The 22,195-nt window shown below is 40.9% G+C and overlaps 1 protein-coding gene and 1 pseudogene across 1 annotated transcript in view; one reads left to right on the plus strand and one right to left on the minus strand.

Annotated features, from left to right (window-relative positions):
• THSD7B (thrombospondin type 1 domain containing 7B) overlaps positions 1 to 22,195 on the minus strand; it is a 778,062-nt gene that overhangs the window by 648,325 nt on the left and 107,542 nt on the right. The gene's annotated exons all lie outside the window — the stretch shown is intronic.
• LOC132521921 (ferritin light chain-like) overlaps positions 1,009 to 22,195 on the plus strand; it is a 99,000-nt pseudogene continuing 77,813 nt past the window's right edge.

Genomic DNA, 22,195 nt, shown 5'->3' on the forward strand with positions numbered 1-22,195 from the left:
GGATGGATGTCATTTCAAAGATGAATGAACATGTCCTCAATGGCCTTTGCCTTTATTTACACTTTCAAACCCAGTTCTTGGAACTCAGGAACAGATGGAAGCAAAATTGAGATTTTACCTTATTTCAGGTAGTAAAAGAAGAAGGAAAAAAAAAAAACTGGAAGAGAGGAAAAAAAAGAAAATGTCTTGTCCATTAGTTGGATTTGGAGTGAAATTCTGTTTTCCTATTTTCCAATCTCATATTACATGGGTGGCTCCTACCCAGAGGGAAGAACTGCCTCCAGCTTAAAAAATTCCAGCTCACATTCCATCACTGCCATCACATCTCCCATGCTCCTGATGAGTTACTGACAGAACTGGTAATTCCATCTGAAGACTTTGTTCCCGGGCCGTTCATCTTATTCTTTCTTGACTAACCATCTTCCCTGAGGGATTAAAGAGTAAAACTACTAAAAAACAGTGCACGCAGAGGAAGGAGATAGGCTGCACAAAATGCTGTTCTTGGCCACCAGGCTAGCTCAAAGCTCCTTACTTCCCTTTAAATTTAGGTTTAATCTGCGGACTGAAAAGGCATTGCTCTGAGGTGCCTTCCCCACACTTCCCAGGCTCTGCTGTGCGTTGGGGGGCACCACATTTCACAGATGCCCTTCCCGATGTAGGACTACCCACTGTCAGCCACCTGTAGAAGACTAGAGATGCAGAAGGAAGGGGGAAACTCTGGCAGCTACTGGACTTCTTCCAGAGTTTGGTCCCACGGGACAGCTGTTCTCTCTGTAGTCCCAACCCTGAATGGCAGCTCCCAATACGGCACTGGTTCCCACCAGGTGGTCTCTGAGAACATAAAGCTTATGTAACTTCATGACACACAGTGTCTAAAATATTTACCTGCTGGCCTTTCGCAGAACATGTCTGCTGACTCCTGCAATAAAGAAAACAAGGCCCTCTGTCGAGAGGCCCAGGTGGGCTCTGTGATCCAATCAGTCTAGACCAGCATTGTCCAGTAACAACATGGCGTAAGCCACCTTGTAATTTTACATTTTCTAGTAGCCACATTCCAAAAAAGAAACAGGTTCAATCGATTACAAAAATATACCTTATCGAAGCCAATGTATCCTGTAATCGTTTCAACATGTTATTAATATAAAAAGCTGTTGAGCTATTTTACATTATTTTGAGTAGAGAGTCTACAAAGTTCAGGGTGGACTGTATACTTAAGCACATTTCATTCTGGATGCTCCATTTTCCTTACAAATACTTGATCTCTACGGAGACTTCATAAAATTTACAGTTGAAAAAGTAGATTCACACTACACGCCTAGCAGAATGGATAAAACAAAAAATAGTGACAACACTAAATGCTGGCCAAGATGCAGAGAAACCGGCTCACTCATACAATGCTGGCAGAAATGCAAAACGGTACGGTGACCCTGAAAACAATCTGGAAATTTCTTATAAAACTAACATGCACCTACACCACGATATGGCCTTGCACTCCTGGGTATTTATCCCAGTTAAATAAAAACATGTTCACACAAAAGCCAGTATGCAAATGTTTGTGATAGCTTTAGTCATAATAGCCTGAAACTGGAAAAACTGCAGATGGCTTTCAGCAGGTCAGTGGTTATGCAAACAGTGACGCAACCAAACCATGAACTATTACTTAGCAATAAAAAGGAGCTAGCTGTTGAAACATGGAACAATACGGGTAACTCTCAAATGAATTCAGCGAAAGAACCCAGGCTCGAAAAGATGCTTAGTATACGATTCCATTTCTACAGCATTCTTGGAATGACAAAATTATAGAAATGAACAGATTCGTGGTTGCCAGGGTCAGGGCTGGGGGAGGTGTGGAGAGATGTGGGTGCGACTAGAAAAGTATAAAAGGGCACGTGAGGGACCCGTGTGGTGATGGAAGTGCTCTGAATCTACATCATTGTCAATATCCTGCTTATGGATCTGGTGCTACAATTTTGCAAGATGTTATCATCGGAGAAACTGGGTAAAGGAGACGGGATTTCTCTGTCCTATTTCTTACACTTGCATGTAAATCTACAAAATAAAAAGTTTAATTTTAATAAAAGTAGATTCACATAACCGAGGCTCTGCAATAACTGAAAATCTTTCAATAACTCAAATATCATTTTTTTAATTTTAAAAATTAATTAAACTTAAAAAAATTCCATCTTTAGTCGCTCTTGCCACATTTCAAGTACACAATAGCCACACGTGTAGCCAGTGGCCAAAGTATTACACAGAGTGACTCTAGATCCTCTTTGGGGGCTAGAATGGCTAAAAACAGAGCCAAATTTGAGGCATTAGAGAGGAAAATGGCCACCCAATACTACTCCCAGAAAGCACGCTTCCTGCAAAGAAACACACATTTCTGCTCTAAATACTCTGCAGTTCCAAAAGAGGTAATGAAACCTCCATGGTATTAAAAAACTAACCAGTGTGACAAACTGCTTATAGAGAGGCATTGTTCTCTAGACAGTTCCTCAGCCAGCTAACAGGATGTTGACTCCTAGACAAGATGTGCCTTTCCTCCTTAAACTCACATGTTTGAAAAACATGAATAAGATAAATAAAAGTGAATTATTTTAGATTACAGCTTTCCCCACCAACCCCTATTTCTGCATCAACAATGGAGTTTAGCATGATGAGCGCTGATGACACACGTTTACAAGAAGCTGACACTCAGCTCAGAAGGTCCCTGTCTTTGACAAGCTGACAGATGACATTGGAAGATGAAATGTAATTGTGACTCCTCCGAGCACTGGCTGCCCACCACGCAGAAGGACCATGGGAAACGGGGCGGGGGGATGGTCTCTGTTAATGGACCGCTAGAGAGGGATGTGCAGGGTTCAGGGGCTCTGCTCTCCTTGGTGACCACTGTGGTTAGATTCTCCAGGAAATAATGGGGAGCCTGGCACAGCTTCATGTGCTCTCCTGCTTATGTGTGTTCCCAACGGTGGGGCCTTGGGTGCCCTAAGTGCCTTTTAAATGGACAGTAACAGATCACACTGCGAGAAAATCACCAGGAACAATGGTCTAAAGGGATTGCAGCAGCTGATCAGTTCCGGAAAGAAGTCAACAGACCCTCATTCTATTGAGCAAGATCCCCCACCATCTGGACCTTTCTGCCTGCTGGCTTTATGTGCCTCCACCCTCCACTCATGTTGGTTTAACTTGCTTCCTTCCTTCAGAATCCCGCCTGGTTGACCCCCATAGCTTTGCTCAGGCTGTCCCTCTGTCTACACCAGTTCCCTTTACTTAAAAAAAAACTTTTTTTGTCTTTATTTTTTGAAATTGAAGTATAGCTGATTTACGATTTACAATGTTGTGTTAGTTTCAGATATACAGCAAAGTAATTCCTATATATATACACACACACATATGTATAAATCTATTCTTTTTCAGACGCTTTTCCCTTATAGGTTATTACAAAATATTGAGTGGAGTTCCCTGTGCTATACAGTAAGTCCTTGTTGGTTATCTATTTTATATACAGTAGTGTGTATATGTTAACCCCAAACTCCTATTTTATCCCTCCCCGCCCTTTCCCCTTTGGTAACCATAAGTTTGTTTTTTGTGTCTGTGAGTCTACTGCTATTTTGTAAATGAGTTCAGTTGTACCTTTTTTTAGATTCCACATGTAAGTGATACATGATATTTGCCTTTCTCTGTCTGACTCACTTAGTATCATAATCTCTAGTTCCATCCATGTTGCTGCAAATGGCATTATTTCATTCTTTTCTATGGCTGAGTAATATTCCATTGTATAAATATACCACATTGTTATTCATTCATCCACCGATGGACACTTAGGTTGCTTCCATGTCTTGGTCATTGTGAAGAGTGCTGCTATGAACGTTGAAGTGCATGTATCTTTTCAAGTTAAGACTTGACATAAATCCCATTTACTTTTTTTTTTTAACCCATTTACTTTTATTAGGGTCTCATTCCTCCATTAAAGTCCAGGTAAAACCACACCTCCTAGAAATACAACCTCACTGTAAATGATCTTGCCTTCTGCAAGATTTCCATTGCTAATAATAACAGCAGCATTTCATTGGGCAACTATCTGTTCCCAGTTCTGCGGCTGGCAATTTCATACTCCCTAACTTAATCCTCATACACTTACTGGGTGTGAATTATTACCATTTTCCAGACAGGTAAACTGAGGATGTGAGCTATTAAGTAGCTAGCCTAAGGTCACACAGCAGGTGACAATCAGAACCAGTATTCAAACTAAATCTGTTTTTCTGTCTCCAAAAACCTATACTTTTATCTCTGTACTATTCCATTAACTCAGGACACAGTCATTTAATCAGACCATATTTACAGAGCATCTGATAGACGCCAGGCCCTGAGCTAGGCTCTAAGGACACAACAAATAATAACTTAATGATGTTCATAATACAATCATATAAGTGCCTTTGGTGAAGAAACGTACAAAGAATTATAAGGCTTCACAGAAATATGTCATTTATGGCGGGTTTGCAAGATGTATGAAAGTTTACCAGGTGGAAAGGACCTGGCCAAACGCATGGCATTGGGGTGGGAAGATGCAGGGTAATACAGTCTACACCGAGAAAATGCATGTGCAAAGGCAAAGAATTAGAAAAGTCCAAAGAGGGCTGCAAAATAATTCAGCAGCATGCTAGAAACACTGTCAAGGACAGATTATAAAGGCTTGCTTTGTCGCACACAGGAGCTGCAAGGTATTCTGTGGGTAACAAAGCCACAGAAAAGGATTTTTCAGCAGAAGGTGATCAGAACACATAGGCATCCCTTTCATTTATTCATCAAGTATATATCGAGTACCAAGTATTGTGCTGAAATTGGAGACATAAAGAAGAGTTTTCAGTTCAGTGGTGCAAAGAATCAAATAAATCAACAATTAGAGAAAAACAGGGTAACTCCTGGACAGAGGTGTGGGCAGGATGATACGCAGCACAGAGGATTGGGCACTGGTTAGAATGGCAGGAGGTGACAAGTGTCGGGAATGGCTCCCTGGAGAAGATGTCACACTGGGAGTGGCTGGAGGATGGACTGGAAGGTGTTAGATGGGGGATACAATGAGGGAATTGAAACTGTAATGAGAATATATTTGAGAGTTATTTCATAAAAATTATTAAAGTATTTAGCGGCTTGCTGGAGGGGGGCAGGGACAGGGCAGAAGTAGAGAGAAGAATAGAGCTTGTGACTAAAATCTTTAGTCCACTGAGGTTATGGGAAGGCAAAGTACTGGGAACAGAAAAAGCAGTAAGTTTGCAGAGAAAAGAGTCTGCATTCAGTATTGTACACAATAAGAGAAAACTGTCAATAATTCACAAACAGGACAAACAAAGAGAATCGAATAGAAAAAAAAATTGGAAAGAATAAATGGACAGTCAGATAACAATAACATCATACTTATGTTAATTTATGTTATGTTAATTTTTAATACTAATTATTGCCTTATTTAGCAATAATGGTAAATATTGAGCCATCTCACTTATCCAAATAGTACATGTTTGAGCTTACTAAAATAATAAATACTATTTTATTTGCTTTCTTGCTCTATAGGCTAAGCCTCTTGCTTATCCATGAATTCCCTGCAACTTTGTAACCTGCACTTTTAAGTATACAATGGAGTCTTCTAGAAGCTATATTTTGTTTGATGACAGCATCACCCTGAGAGCATAAATGAGTGCTTATGCATCCTTGTGTGTTTCCAAATGTTTTCAATGTTTAGAGTATAGCTATATACATTTCCAGAGATGAACTCAGCTTGTTTTCAGTACTACTACTGTGCTCTTATGACGTTTCTTTGGTTCTACCTGCTATCATCTTTGTAACCTCATTACCTACCAATAAATCATTGTTTTGAAATCTTAAAAAGTGTTCTTCTGCCTACATGGAAACACAATAAAAGGTAAGTATACTGTGTTGCCTTATTTTACAATATTTTAAAATATTTTTTGAAATTTTTCCAAAGCTTAACATTTTATCTGCGTGCTATAATTTGAATTTAATAATATTTCATTCTAAAGTGAAATAAAATGCATTTATAATGCATTTTCCTTACAGTTTAAGGACAGATTGCTGTTTTTTAAAAAAAGAGAGAACTCTGAAGACTCACTTTCTCAATGCACAGCAACAGAGATCTACATCTAAAGATGTTGGAAAAGATCAGAGCTCTTGACTGAAGAAAGGGGAGAATCTACTCCACAGAAAGTTAGGATGAAAATAAGACAGAAAATCTCTTCGGCCTCATAGATGTTAATAATTTCTCTTGTTGAGTCTCATAAACCAGAAACTTTGGAAATAGATTTATAACAGTGCAAGCTAAAATGCAGCATTAATTTTTAATCCACTTCTCGGGATTTAAAGAAAAAGGAATTGGATATACCTTTCTGATGAGATATTTAGAAGTTAAAAATGGTTTTCTGCAGCTTTTCAAACTAGTAGTGAAAAAGCCACAGAAGCGTCTTACGGGGTAAGACGTCGTATTGCACCGAGTGGAGAAGGGCCCACAACACCTGAGGGACTAATAAGGCCTGTACAATTGACAGAACGTAAGGGATGCCCTGAAGTCAAAAGTTTGAGAACCAGGAATCTACACTTCAGCTGCCTCCTCTGCTTTGCTCTTCCACTTGACAGTCTGACTCACACAACAGCATCTGCCCCTTCCAGCCCAAAGGTTGCCCCTCTAACACTGAGATAACACCAGGCCCCTGTGATAACGGAGGATGAGGGTACCAGAGCTGACCTCCATGTCCTGCCTCGATTCACATCATACAAGCCAGCCGTTTGCCCACACTCTCCCCCTCCTGCATAAGAGTTGGCCATCCTGGCCCTCCTGTTCTCTCAAAGGTATGTGTCTCTCTTCTAAGCTCTTCCCCAAATTGGTTCCATCCCTGCTAGTAATTAAGTTTTTCTTACAAAAAGAGACAGACAGAAAACACACGGAGCCTTCTCTTTCAACTCCAGTTTTGCCTCAAGTTACTATTACATTTTTTTGGTTTTCTCTCTGGTTAATAACAGTGGACACATACTACAAGTCCACAGTCTCTCATCCACATGCTCACAGTACAGAAAGCTGTGAAAAGAAATGATTTGGCAACTCATTTGAGGGCCACACCTGATCTTCGAATTTGGCAGTAAAATCTGATGGGAAGTGCCGCCTGAAGTGAACAGTCATATTCTGCTATGGAAACATCACTCTGGTTGGGTGGTGCAGTGCACTGGGTGAGGGGATTGTAACATAAAGTGTACATGTGCTCTATTACATTTTCAAAACATCTGCATTTTGAAAAACATCTGGCCCCAAGCATCTTGGGGAAAGGACTGTAAACAGGCACTATCTTTCATATCAATCTCAAGATTTAGGAGCAAACGCAAAAGTATTTACACTCTGTCTTTGATTAATACAGAGGCTGATACAAAACACCAGTGGTTTCCGATTTAAGAAGGCTGTCTATAGAACTGTGGTCTAATTCACACGGCAGGACGACATGACGGTACATTAACATGTCTAGACACTCTTCATATACCACTTAATATTCTCAGAGGATGTCTCCTTGTGTAAGTACAGAGAGTTGTCTTAAGGAAATAAACCTTGGTGATTCCCATGAGAATCAACAGATATAAAGAGAGAAATAACTATGGCCATTCTCCCTGCCAGGAGCCTCGCAGATCAGTTTTCCCAGAAAGGTGGGTGGACTAGTGACAGCATTTCACACTCAGATGTCAATGTTTGTCCAACTTAGCATGGAGGTGAGTAAGAGTATATGCACCATCATTCCAAAAAGAGGTCAAAATTGAAGCTCTCTAAAAGGTGTAGTTCGAGAGAGATGGTGACGTTTGTCAAAAATGTCTCCCAAAGTCTCCAGGATACTATATTCTTCTATACCCTGAAACTCTCATATTTGTTGTTATTCTTTAGGAAATAAAAATAGGGCTACCTGCTTGCAAAAAGCTGCTGGTAAAAATTCATTTTTATTATTAGGTGGTTAGGAAAACTCTCAAGGGTCTCTTTTATCTAGTTGTTCATTCAACAAATCTTTATCAGTCTTTGGAAGGGAAACAGCAGCAGAGGTAATACTGCAGGCTCTGAGGTGTGTCTGGCTGAGCAGGAATCCTCTTCAGTGACTTTAGGACATGACTTAACCATTCTGAGCCTGTATCCTCACATATGAGATTATTGCCTACCTCAAAGCGTCCTTGTGAGGAGGACATGTGATTTTCTACGTAAAGCATTTAGCAGAGTGTCTGACACATAGTAAGCATTCAACAAACGCTACAGTAGCAGAATATGAACACTTGGGCTCCTTTATTATGCACATTTAATTCCTTTGTTTTACCATTCACTACTGTGCTAGAAGAAAGGAACACAAATATTTCCACTTCTCTTCATTTGCCAGGCGGTTTTGAGGATTAAGCCCTCCCTGATCTCAAGGGAAGGGGAACTGATTGTTGTGCCACTAGTTTAGATTCTGAACTTTACAGGACACCGAAGTCTACTTTGGAAAGAAAAAGAGAGTGGCTGGTGTTAGGGAAGAGATAAAGAGTCAGAGAAGCAGGAGGCAAAGACAGGTTTCCTGAAACTAGAAAGAAACTTTAAAGTACGAGTAATGGTACAAGAGAGGTCTTGGATTCTAGAATAATCAGGGCTCAGCTCTTATGACCCTGACTGTACCCAGGGAGGCAAAAATTACCTTCAAGGAATGAAATATGGCATGACAAAGGAAGAATGAAGTTCATATGGAATTTCATATGAAATATGGGATGTCAAGGGAGGTGGCTGGGAAGGCCTTGAGGTATCCATCCGCACCAATGATTTCCAGTGCCATTCATGACACTGAAGCACCAGAAAGCTGCAGAAACAATGGATGTCTCAGCAGTAACCTCTGTGGACACATGAGAGAGAAGGGATAACTAGAAAATGTCCAATGTTACGGCACAGCCAAGTCTAACCAAGTTGAATTTCCTAATAGTCCACCAGAGTAACTCAGAGTTAAAAGATATGTTGACTTGTAGCAATAAATAAAGGCCACATTTCTTGGATACCCGGTTCTTAGAATGAGACTGACATCCTCTACTTCAGTTATCATCATTATGACGCTGTACTCCTATCTGTGATAGATGCTGGGTATACAGGAGTGAGCAAGACATATGGTCACTGCCCGTGGGAGTTCATAGTTTAATAAGGGAAACAGAGACTTTAAAAGTAATTTTAATAAGCAGTGGTGATATGATAGACAAAGTAGAAGATAAAAGTGGATTCAAGGGAACAGAATCAAGCCCAGGAGTCAGAAAAGGCCTCTCTGAGGGAGTGCAGGTAACACTGAGCCTGGAAATGTGAGGAGTTAGGCAGGTGAAGTGCTCCAGGCTGAGAGAACGGTGTGGTCAAAGCTCCAGAGACAAGAAGTAAGAGCATGATGTAGGTAAGGAAACAGAAGATATCTAGTGAGACTACGGCACAGAAAGCAAGGAGAAAACGGCTTGAGATGAGGTCTGAGGGAGGCAGAGGTCTGATCATGGGGGGCCAACCTTTCTGAATGACTGTGATGAACATACCAGGGCAGGTCCCGGTTGGGTCAGGGCAGCCCTTGTTGTCATGACCATGAAAATCAGCTAAAGCCCTGAGGGAGCAGATGAGGGAGAGGCAGATGTTAAGCAGCCTGGATGGGGAGCAGGAAAGGAGGACCAGAGAAGCCGGGGCAGAGCATCAGAGAGCTGGATGTGGTGGCAGTGTATAAGTATTTGTGTGGTATGTTTTCCTGTAAATTAATGAGAGCGTTAAATGGAAATTAATTAGGGAATATACCCTCCCTTATTGGATAGAGAACATTTCCAGGCCAGGGTACTGATATGAACTGAATGTTTGTGACCTCCCTAAAATTCCTATGTTGAAACCCAAATCCTCAACGTGATAATATTAGGAAGAGGGATTTGGGGAGGGAATTAGGGTTAGATGAGGTCATAAGGATGGGGACTTCATAATGGGATTAGTGCCCTTAAAGGAAGAGACCAGTGAGCATTCTCTCTCTCCCTCTCCCTCTCTCTGGCTCTGTCTCTCTCACCCTTTCCCCACACCCCCCATCCCCCCTTTGTCATGTGAGGATATAGACAGAAGGCAGCCACTCACCAGCCAGGAAGCTGGCCCTCACCAGAACTCAAACACACTGGCTCCTTGATCTCAGACTTCCCAGCCTCCAGAGCTGTAAGGATTAAATGCCTGTTGTTTAAGCCACCCAGTCTATGGGTATTTTGTTATAGCAGCCTGAGCAGACTAAGACAGCCGTTTACATTTTTATGGACCAAATAAAAGTACTCCAGGGCTGAAAATCTTTGAAAACCCTAAGCTGAGGGAATGACTGGCTTTAAGAAAGCAGGCATGGCTCTAAGCTGTTGTGGAAAAACAGCAAAGACAGCTGTCAATCCTGGCCTGCAGGAGTGGAGACATATCCTAAGCAAAGGGTCCAGCTGGACGCAGGCACAGCAGCACCACAGTAAGGACCACCGTCACTCAACGGTCCGATCCCAAGACCACTCACAGCACATCTATCCTGCAAAGTTATTTACAGCCACACTAACCTGTGCTGATGGAAACCAGGACCACGAAAGTAGGTGCAGTGACACGTGAATACTGAGCACAGGGCTTGAATCCCGACTCAGCCACATCCGAGCTGCACGGCTCTGGGTGAGTTACTAGGTTCTTTGAGCTTCACTTTTCTCATTAGGAAAACAGAGGAAATAATTTCTTTCAAGGCTCTGTGGCTGGCAGAAACCCAGTCAACCAGCCCAAGCAAAAGAAGACGACTGTTTTCAGAATAAGGATGATGACACAGAACCTGCTGGCAGGACATGCAAGACAGGTCTCCCCAAGGAAGGGAAGCAGGAACCAGAAAGCGGGTGGGAAGCAATTACTCTTCCAAAGGCTCTGATTCCTGACCACTGCTTTACTTTCTCCTCTACATCCTCTGCTTCCCCAACAGGAACCTGATGAACTGGGGCTCCCCATGACCCCCGGGTTAACATTTAGTTACTAGAAGAGGCTGACTAGTTTCCGTGAATCGTAATTTCTAATTCCCAGGAGAGCACCTGAGTGCCCAGCTCTGTCCTAGGGGCAGCAAGTCACACACACACACCAGCCTGGCCCCCAGAGCCCTCTCAGAGGGAGGTGGAGAGTCGGGCTGCGGAAAGATCTTAAAGAAGGTTCTGTGAAACGACAAGTACCCCAAAGGCGGATCCTCTAAAGGGAAACCTCACAAAAGCTTGTGGTTAGGATTTATTTAATTGTTCCATGTGGATCAGCTAGCACATAAAATAATCCGTATGTTATAACCTAGCCCCTTACTGTACCCTCACAATGAATTTAGTAAATATTTGTTTTATACAGAAGGATCCTGAATGGCTAAAATGAATCTGAGTAGGTATGGCCTCCTTCACCACGTGGGCATTTCACAGGTAAGTCTAGACCACAGACAGTTTATATCCAGTTGTTATATCTGGAAATAATTCGGTTCACTTGACAATTTAAAAGAATGTATTTATGAGAAGTCTGAGATAGGGCTGTGTCTCAGAAACCCCTATGTACACCTGAAAGCAGAGGGATGGCTATGTACACCTGAAATGTACACCTGAAAGCAGAGGGATAGCTATCAATCACGACGTAAGCGGAAGAAACACATAAGGAGACGTGAAGTGCTAGCAGGTGATGTTAGAAAGCCGTGGTTGTCCTACACTTCTCAAATGTCATTACAGAGACCTTGACTTTGGTTTGCCAACGTTCAATGATTACCTGAATGCCACATGAGTACTGAATTTACTGAACAAACTGATACCCTCTGAATAACAAGTTGTGTTCAGACAGAGAAAGAATTGAATGTGCAGGCTTTTCTTCCAGTGACACCTATGCACCTTCCCTTCAAAAGTTAATCCAAACCATCAACTTCTGGAAAGACACATGCGCGATTTACCTGAATGGATGACCCTTTCCATATATTCCCCTCAAAGGACCTTATTACCTTGTTACCAATAATGATCTACTTCAGGGTCCTAAGTGGTTACGTAACCATCTTTGGCATAAAGAGCTAAATTAGGTGGAGCCTTGCTGCTGAGGTGGAAGACCATTACTTACAGTGTCTGACTCTCCAAACTCTAGATCACCCTGGGTTAACATCTTCCTTCAGAACAAGTAGTTCTATAAGCTCAGTCCCTCCAGTATCAGTTACTGAACCCCCACTGGCATTAGATGTTAGTTTTACAAAAAAGAATTTTCCAAAATGCCTGATTGTTATAAAGACAACACCAGTGATGTTATCTCTCACTTCTCCAGGTTAAAGATGGGGCTGTTGGTGAAGGTTTTTTCTAGATGCTCATGAAGATGCACAGGTGACTAAGGCATGGTCCTTTCAAAGAATTCATAACCTAGTTGAGATTAAAAGATGTAAACCTTTCAATAAACAACAGTGGGCTCAGCTAATGGATGAAGATGGGAACGATCAAATAGACAAGCTTCAGAACAGGAATTCGGAAGTAGAAGCGGGGGAACAGGCTACAGTGCATAGAGGAGGCTTTACGCAGGAGGTCAAGTTCTAGCTGAGTCTTAAAGGACGGGCAGGATTCAAATGATGGGAGAAGAGAAAGGAGCCTGTGGTGCTGCACAAGCAAACACGAGTGGGGCAGCAAAAGCCCTTGTATATAGTGCCTCCAACTGTTGTATATAGTGCCTCCTATATACAGTGCCTCCTATATACAGTGCCTCCTATATACAACAGTTGGAAAGACTGAGAAGGTTCCTAAAACGGAGCAGTTTTCAGCTGGGGCTGACTCTGTTCCTCAGGGGACATTTGGCAATGTCCACAGACATTTTCGACTGTTACAACTAGAGAGAGGGCTCTAGTGGGTACAGGTCAGAGATACTGCTGAACATCCTAGAATATACCCAACAGCCACCCACAGCAAAGAATTACCTGGCTCCAAATGTCAAGAGTGCCAAGGTTGAGAAACCTTGCTAGAAGAAGAGATTAAAAAGGATTTGAAGTGGCTCACTGAAGTTGCCTTCTTTATACCAACAGAGAGAAAAATAATGGGGGGCGGGGGCGGCGGTTAGGAAACAAATAGTATATAAATTTACTTCTAAATTTAGAGGTAAAGCTTCCTTATAGAGGGCCTCTTAGGCAGACTAGCTGATTAAGGCCACAAGTTTGATTCACTCTATGCTCAAAATCTCCATTTCAAAGTGGTAAGATCTACCCCCAACCCCATTTCCTACTGTTGGTCTCAGGGGGAACCAGGTCAGAGAACATGAATATTTCAGCATCACTCCTAGGAAGATGAATCAAAGTACAAGTTCTCCCAATGAAAGGCTAATAGCATCCCCTTGATGATAATATTAATTATGATAATGATAAAAATTACAATGTTAATTATTTCCTGAGAAGCCTTCCCTTGCCACTCTCTATAAAACAGTTCCCTCCATCGCTCTCATCTCATCTTGCTATATTTTTTTGCATAGCACTTACCCATTTACAACTATCAGAAGTTAGGGAGATAGGTAGGCAGTTAGGTAGGTAAGTAGAGAGATGATTAACAGAGGTTTCAGTTCTTATTGACTGCATGACCCACTAGAATGCAAGCTCCATGAAGGCAGGCACTTTCATCTATTCCCTGCTATATGTATTTCTGGATCTAGAGAGTGCCCCAACTTGGCTTTGAAAAGCAGGTGCTCATTAAACATCTACTGAATGAATAAATGACAACTACTAACATTTTTACAGCTTATGCTATTACAAAGCACTTTCATGCCTTTATTTCAGGAAAAACATGCACTGGCATTGTGACCCAAACTCTGGTGAATGAGAGAGATATGAGCCCGCCCCTTACCCACCTTACAGGCCAGCAAGAGTGCAAGCAAAGGAAAAAATAATTATAACCAAGCGATGTGTATTCCAATATGGAATGTTGAGAGTAAGAGGGAATCGCACAGCAGAGACGCAAAACAGGGTCAGAGGAGGGAGATCCTACTGTTCTTTTATCAGTGAGAAAACAGCAGGTCAGAGAACTCAGCAGAATTATCCCAAGTCATGCAGTTGAAAGGTGAAGATGAGATTCTTATAACTATATACTGACCCCTTAGATATGAAGCTTCATACAGTGTTACTATAACTGAAGTAGGAGCGTTACCTTCGCTCTGCCAATATCTAGTTTCTTCCACCTCTGCTGGCTGTGAGGGTGTGTATGCATGGCTCTGTATCTGATTGTAATGTATTCCACCACTTCTCAAGTCAAAATGAGCTGGAGATGTCTACACAGCGACATGACTCGCTGTCAGCAGTCTGCCGGCATTGCACAGCTATAAGTCCTCAAGCAGAGACTTGAGGGAATGGGAGGGCAGTGGGGGACACTATAGGGAAAGTCACCCAAATTTACTGAGAGTTAGATAACAGAATTGGTTGGAAAACTGGAGCTGCCTTTCCACTCTGACATGACTAAATAATATTTTCAGAGCCATTCAAACCCAGAATAAACTTCTGTATTCACCGGTAGAGATGTTATCGTTTCATGATGTGTCAATAATTGCACTTATTGCTTCAGAAAATATTTACTAAATGTCAACCATGGTCCAGCTCATGTGCCATGAGCTGGTCCTCATCTGGAGACACTTTTTTTTTTTTTTTTGCAGTACGCGGGCCTCTCACTGCTGTGGCCTCTCCCGTTGTGGAGCACAGGCTCCGGACGCGCAGGCCCAGCGGCCATGGCTCACGGGCCCAGCCGCTCCGCGGCATGCGGGATCTTCCCGGACCGGGGCACGAACCCGCGTCCCGTGCATCGGCAGGCGGACTCCCAACCACTGCGCCACCAGGGAGGCCCTGGAGACATTTTTGATTGTCACGACTGGTAGGCGGGGCGTGCTGGCACCTAGTCAATAGAGGCCAGATATGGTGCTAAACAATCTACAATGCATGAAACAGCTCTGCATCAACGAATGATCTGGATCAAAGTGTCAACAGTACCAAGCTTGAGAAACCCTGATGTAGACCTTAAAGATCCAAAGAAAGAATCCCCACCCTCAAGGACTCAAGGCAGGCAAATAATGCCAACCCAACACGCTAAGCCCCATAACAGACAATACCTAAGATGCCTGAGAAGCACCAGAGAAGCAGCACCTATATCCACAGTCCTGAGAGCCACAAGAGGAAATCGTGGCTCTCTACCCTTGCTCTCAGATACTCAACATTGTTCCGATGTCATAATTAATCTGGGTCTTAAATTCTGGTGCCAGATATCACATCAAATCTTAAGGAAGTTACTCCCAATGATTTTTAACTTATTCTGATACTTCACTGTCTGCAGAAGAAAAAAGCCCCATGTGGCATTTCAGGTTTAGAGACTGTCAGAAGCATTTTAATGTCAACCTTTAAGAGCAGACCACACTGATGTTTCAAATAACAGAAATTACACTGTAGTTTGCACATGAATGTGGAACAAAGGACTTAGTTCAAAAATGAATGAAAGGAGACCACTTTAAGGTCACTTATATCTCCAGTGGCTAAAAACAGGTGTAAGGTGGAGCTTCCCTAGTGGCGTAGTGGTTGAGAGTCCGCCTGCCGATGCAGGGGACAAGGGTTCGTGCCCCGGTCCGGGAAGATCCCACGTGCCGCGGAGCGGCTGGGCCCGTGAGCCATGGCCGCTGAGCCTGTGCGTCTGGAGCCTGTGCTCCGCAATGGAAGGTATGAACTATCACTATTACCTTCACAAACAACAATATCTTTACTATGGCACTCCTCATTTAAGTGAAACAAAATGTTCTACAAATTGTATAAGATAAGCTTTTGTAGAAAATTTGAGTTCTATCTTTTTACTTTGGACACACACACACACACACACACACACACACACACAGAAAGCAACCACATCAAACAAAAGTGTATACTCAAATTTAATCTTATGCCAAGAGATCATACTTCATCTGATGAACTAAAGCAATACACCAAGCACTTCTGATTCTCCCATAGGTCATAAATTCAGTTTTATTAACTGCTAACAGAGACATTTTACAAATTGACATCTAAAGATGCAATGTGCCCTAAGGGCTGAGTAATTTGTTCCATGGTTTTCCCTTAAAGTTGATTTCCATCTTACTTTTTATTTAACTTTTTTTTTTCCCAAAATGGGTTTCTTAAAATAATGCGTTTCTACAGGTTCAACTCACTGTCAAAAGGACATTCTCATTAAGACGCATTTCCACCCACTCCTCTATCATGACATCATTTAACAGTGCCCTGCAAAGGGTAGAGAATTTAGAAAGGGCTTTCCACTCTGGGTTGCAAATAGAAATTTTGGCCAAAGGGTATTTTCCCGATCCAGTCCAATCTAGGATACAGTCTTTTTCTGATAATACAATACTTATTCATGCCTTTGCTAATAGAATGGATTAAAGAGGAAACCATTAAGCCTCATAGACTTGACATCATATAAAACTTACCTGGATAGCTGAATCCTCCAAGTAATTACTGCTGAAACCAAGACAACTAACATCGGTTACGCTCAGAAAAGTAGTCCACATATCACTCCATATTTTACAATGGATATTTGTTTCATAGATATTTAAAGAACTAGTGATAACATCAATCGACCTGGATTTAAAGTGGTATTTAGGTGATTCACAGTTAAATAAAAAGACTTCTGGCCTCATGAATTCAACATATAGAGTTCTTTGTCCAACTTTTTCATTGGCAATATGATCCCTATAGAAACATTACGGCAGTGTTTGCCTTAATTTCTGCTCTTTTATGTTACCACCAAAATGGCACAAGAGTGTCTTTGTAATTCTTATCTAACTAGGTTGTACCTCTGCAACAATTAATGGTCTGAGTTTAGAATTCAAGGTCTGACCGGGCTATAGACTTCACTTCTCCCTCACTGATGCAAATTTTACGAGCCATCTTCCTTCACCTTGTATTTTTTTCATGAGCTGTTTATTCTCTGATATAGAAACATATTAAATGAGGCACCTCTAATCTTTGCTAGAGAGCCACTGCTTCCATTTCTCCATTAGGCGGGCATCTGTCTTTTTTGGATGTTACTGTGATTCAAATCCACAGGAAACTTAATTGCTGAAATGCTTCATAGTGTAATTTAAACATTCCTGTGATAATTAGTATACCTTTTAGTCGTCTAAATTTTCTCAAACCTAATTTACGCTGCCCACAAAGTGACTTTCCCTCAAAGTGACGTATGTCTGACAACTACAGCTTCTTTCACTACTGCCCCTTTTTATAACAGGAATGTTTACCATCTTAGAACTGAGACAGCCTACACATTCACACTCAGGAATGTCTGTCTGCGTGCAAATTTTCACTATCAGTCATATGCAATGATGTGACATAGAAAAACTTTTTAAGTTACCCTTATAAGATTTAAATGTAATACCTTCAAAACTAAGAGGACACTAAGATTAATTTGCTTCTCATCTACACAGCTAGGAAGAAAATGTTTTGTACAATATGGATTTGAGTAAAATTTACATTTTTATCATGGAAAATTCTCTTTAAATTATCTACATTATAGTCTTTGACATCACAGTTTCATAGCGGCTGTGAGTGCAGGTTCAAAAATATTCGAATTTATTATGAGAAATATTTGATAACTATAGAGAACACTGAAGACTAGATGACTTGGCATCTGAAAAATGTAAAATGGTCAATAAATATGAAATGAGACACATGATATTTAATTAATTCATATCTGCTACAGGGTTAACCTGGGCTGAGATAAATATGTAATTATTTAGTTACGTCCTGCTGATGTCTAAAAGGACTTGAGAGACTTGGTTACATTTTCTCTTTCAGCATTAGCGGCAGAGGGTGGACAGGAAGTATAGCAGGGACGTGTCAAACAAACCAGTAGGATGAAGATGACAAGAAGCATTCTTTAACTTTCATTACACAAATTCCAGGCCATGTCACAGTCAAATGCATATGCTTCACACAAACAGCCCATATTTATCCCTTAGAACAACTCAGACGGCACATTTTTTGAGACAGTTCTCATTGCTTTTGCATTTAAAGGTGTGAAAATGGTTCTCTATTCAATGTTGTTATTAGCTCAGGTCTTTCTTCTTAACAATTTGAAAAAGATGTAAATTCAATGATTTATTTTAAATTGCACACACACACACACACACACATACATAAAATCTCAAATGAGTTCTCCCCCCACTCTGGTAACACCCAAAATTATATAATCAATACTTTATTCGATTTAGTGTAATGCTAAGGCAGAGACAAAAAAAAATCTTTTGAAGGTGAAACAAGCTTCAGTTAACAATATAACACAACTGTGCTATTTGAAACATATACAAAAGAATCTAGAAAAATAAGCTTTTTCTTCCTCTTTGTATAACAAAAAGCTTAGATTGCAGGTTCATTTTTCTCTACACTAGAAGCCAAATTAATTGGCTAACTTGAAATTCATGAAACCTGACAACTGCAGAAGTCATTATGACACAGTTGCCAACAGTACAGGTGTACAATTACTTCTGCTCAGATATCTCAATTTCTTCCTACAATCATGCCAGCACATGCAGCCTGGTCTCCAAGCATTCCAACATCTCACAGCTCAACTGATGTGAAAAGTCACAAGGTGACTACAAAGTAAAGGATGGGCAGCTTCACTGATGGCCAAGCAGAGCTACTGCCCTGGAGAGAGAAGATAGCGGATGGTATTTTCTGGCTCACACCCTACTTTTCTTTTCCTTGGGGAATTCAAACATAAAACAACCGACATGCTTTGGCAGGCTTCAGAACCTTTCAACTCCACCAGCTGACTTGATCATAAACATTTGCTGGCTCAAGAGGAAAATGACTGGTAAAGTATGTTGGCCAAGTACTAAAATCATATTTTCATTTAAAAAGCCTGAAACCATTCCAGTTTTCCTGGGCTGTAGCAAATAGTGCTTTAAGGGATTGGCAAAAGAGTTTCTTCTGAGATATAATATACATACTTCAGAGGATTTTCTGAGCAGTAACATGTATTTGTTTAGTAAGACTGTTTATTTTGTGAAAGTATTTTATAAAAGTTAAGAAGAGTTATAAAATGCACTCATGCATGAGGAAATGGTACTTTTATATTATATCCAGCCTCAAAAAAAGAATATGATGATTTAATTATTTATATATATTTAGAAGTGATCTAAGGAAGGTGGAATACATTTTACAAAAAAATTCAGTGAATTCATGAATATATTTCAAATCATTATAAAAACCTAACAAAATGAAGATTGTATACTCTTTTTTTTTTTTTTGCGGTACGCAGGCCTCTCACTGTTGCGGCCTCTCCCGTAGCAGAGCACAGGCTCCGGACGTGCAGGCTCAGCGGCCATGGGTCACGGGCCCAGCCGCTCCGCGGCATGTGGGATCTTCCCGGACCGGGACACAAACCTGCGTCCCCTGCAGGCGGACTCTCAGCCACTGTGCCACCAGGGAAGCCCTGAAGACTGTATACTCTTGAGAGTAAGTATTCACAAGGAAATCGGAAATTTTACTCAAATAGTTGGGTTCAATAAAATGGTCATGTAGCTGGCTGAATATTTTAAACAGAATTTGAAATTGTATCAACATCATCACAATACTTCTCCAGAAGAAGGCTGTTGGGATTTTAAAAGCAGATTTTTTCATAGTTTGGTATAGAGCCATAATTTTCCAGAAAGACATTATCTGAGTCAGACATGCAATTTTCCCCTTCATGGGGAAAGCCTGTTCCTTTGTATTTCACTGTCTTTTTTAAAAAATCCATCATAGGTGGTACTTTGAAAGACTTTAGTAACCTCCAGGAACCCATCAGTAAACAATCGTTCCCTTAAGAATAATGTGATTTACAGAATAAAGAGCTATAGTCACATGACCTTACAGCGATTCTTCTACAATGATGAGTGTGTGTGTGTGTGTGTGTGTGTGTGTGTGTATCAGATCAGGGGAAGGAGGATAAAGGTGGATGAAGGTCAGAAGACCAATCTATGAACGTGTAAACGTGCACACTTCTAATTTTACACAAAGCCATCTTTGAACCCTCAACATAATGACAAGTTTTCGTTTGACTGATGGAAAAATAATTCCCTCCATAATTATCAATTAATGTTGATTTTTCAGAGACTTCCCATTTTTTCACAACCAAGACATGAAGGCAGAGTTGTACCTGCACCAAATGCACCATTACATTAAGGAGGCACTGGTGAGGGTGGGGAGGGGAAGGGTGTTTTTTTAGGCATCAATGGAAAAGAACAGACCAGGTAGGGTTTTGTGACTACAGTTCATAAAATCTATATGGTTTAACACCAAGAAGTCATGTAGCCGAGAAAAAAAATTTAATGCTGTAAAGTCAGATAAATGTCAGAGTTGAATCTTAGTTTTACCACATGCATTGGTCAACTGTGGACATACTGCTTGACTCTTTGTGACTCTTTTCCCTTGTCTGTAAGAAGGAACTGATAACACTCCACCCAGAATTAGCCGTGATGACTGATGAGCTGATAAACGCAAAGGAAGGCCTAACACAGAGTAGGTACAGATTAAACAGGGGCTTATAAGGAGTTTTTCTATGTGAAGAAGGTCGTCCAGAGAAGGTACTGGGTTGGCCAGAAAGTTCTTTTGGGTTTTTCCATAAGACTTTACAGAAAAACCCGAACGAACTTTTTGGCTAACCCAATATACTTTAAAGAAATTCATGTGAAAGTCAGAGCCTTTCCAGTCCTTCAAAGGAAAAGACACTTTCATATAATGAGTTTGCATCCCAACAGTTGCCATGTCTTGCCTTATATTTCCTTTTGATACCAAATAGGAGATTTTGGGTCACTGGCTTCAAGAATTTGAGCAACTCTTCTATTCTTAGACCCTATTTTCTCTTTAATCCACTGTTTGATTTCTGTTAAAGGCAGGAAAACACAGTAACCTGCTCCCACTCTCCCCTCCAAAGCAGTAAGTCACGCCTTTTCTCATTCCTGGAATGGTCTTCCCACTTTCCTTAGCAAAACTTTCAACCTTCCTTTTTCAATACTGTTTTAAAAGAGCAGGACTCCAAGACAATCAGATTATATCTTTGAGCTTTGTATGTTATGCATTTATAAAAAGTAATGTCTGGAAGCTTCCAGTTCATCAACACAGAAAAACAGCATCTAGTTCAACTCTTTCCATTAGGCACAATACCATATAGTTGTTAACTGATTTACAAACCAATAAATAGATTTCCCAGTGAAAAATGTCAAACGCTTCAAAAGGTCATGAAGGAGCCGCAGTCAGCTAGATAAAAGACTTGAGTTAGACATGGAGGGTTAATTTATTCAGACTCCGTATAAATAAATAAAGCTTAATGATGCCAACAATACTCGACACCCTGCTATTGGTTTTTGCTGCCCACCTGCTAAAAAAAGAGCCATTAACTACCTACCTTTTATCTTCTAACTGAAATCTAGTTATGATATAAGAAATATAAGAAGATATCTGAACACAAAATGGGAAGTTAGTATGAATCGGATAACTATAATTTTAAAAGTAATGAGAATGTGGGACGGGGGAAGGAACTAAGGCCAAAACAAAGAGGGGGAAAAAAATGAAAAGAAATGGGAACAAGGATATGGAATCAAATATATGGAAATTAAGGCAGAAAACAGAAAATAAAACTGGTAGAGTGATCCAGACAACATTTAGGAATATTTACCAACATTTAGTGAACCCTTCTAGAGAATTCAATTTGGGTTAGATATTATGGAGGAAGATGGAAGACAAAAAGCAAAGACGTATAGTTCATGATCTGGGATAGCCCAAGTAAGCCACTCTAGACCACAGTTTTCTCACCTATAACATGAGAAGATTGGACTGCATGATCTCAAAGATACTTAGAATAGTCTATGATTCCAGTTCACTGAGGAGGCATACCCCATAATCGAGAGGTAAAAAATTCTTGAAAGAACGCAATTCTGAGGAGAAACTTAAAGAAGGCAGTGGGGGGATTGGATTATTGATAAAGCACCAAAGAGGAAACAGCAGGCAAAGGGAAAGTTATGTACAAAACCCCAAAGCTAGAAATGAGAATCATACGTGAAACGCAAAACTCATACCTGGTTGGCTGCCATGTGGACTCAGTCAGAAATAACAGTAATGAGATGGGGAAAAAAGGGAGGGTCTTAGAGACCAGAAGCTTGAGT

This window comes from Lagenorhynchus albirostris, chromosome 6 (assembly GCF_949774975.1).
Source record: "Lagenorhynchus albirostris chromosome 6, mLagAlb1.1, whole genome shotgun sequence".
Classification (NCBI taxonomy): Eukaryota; Metazoa; Chordata; class Mammalia; order Artiodactyla; family Delphinidae; genus Lagenorhynchus; species Lagenorhynchus albirostris.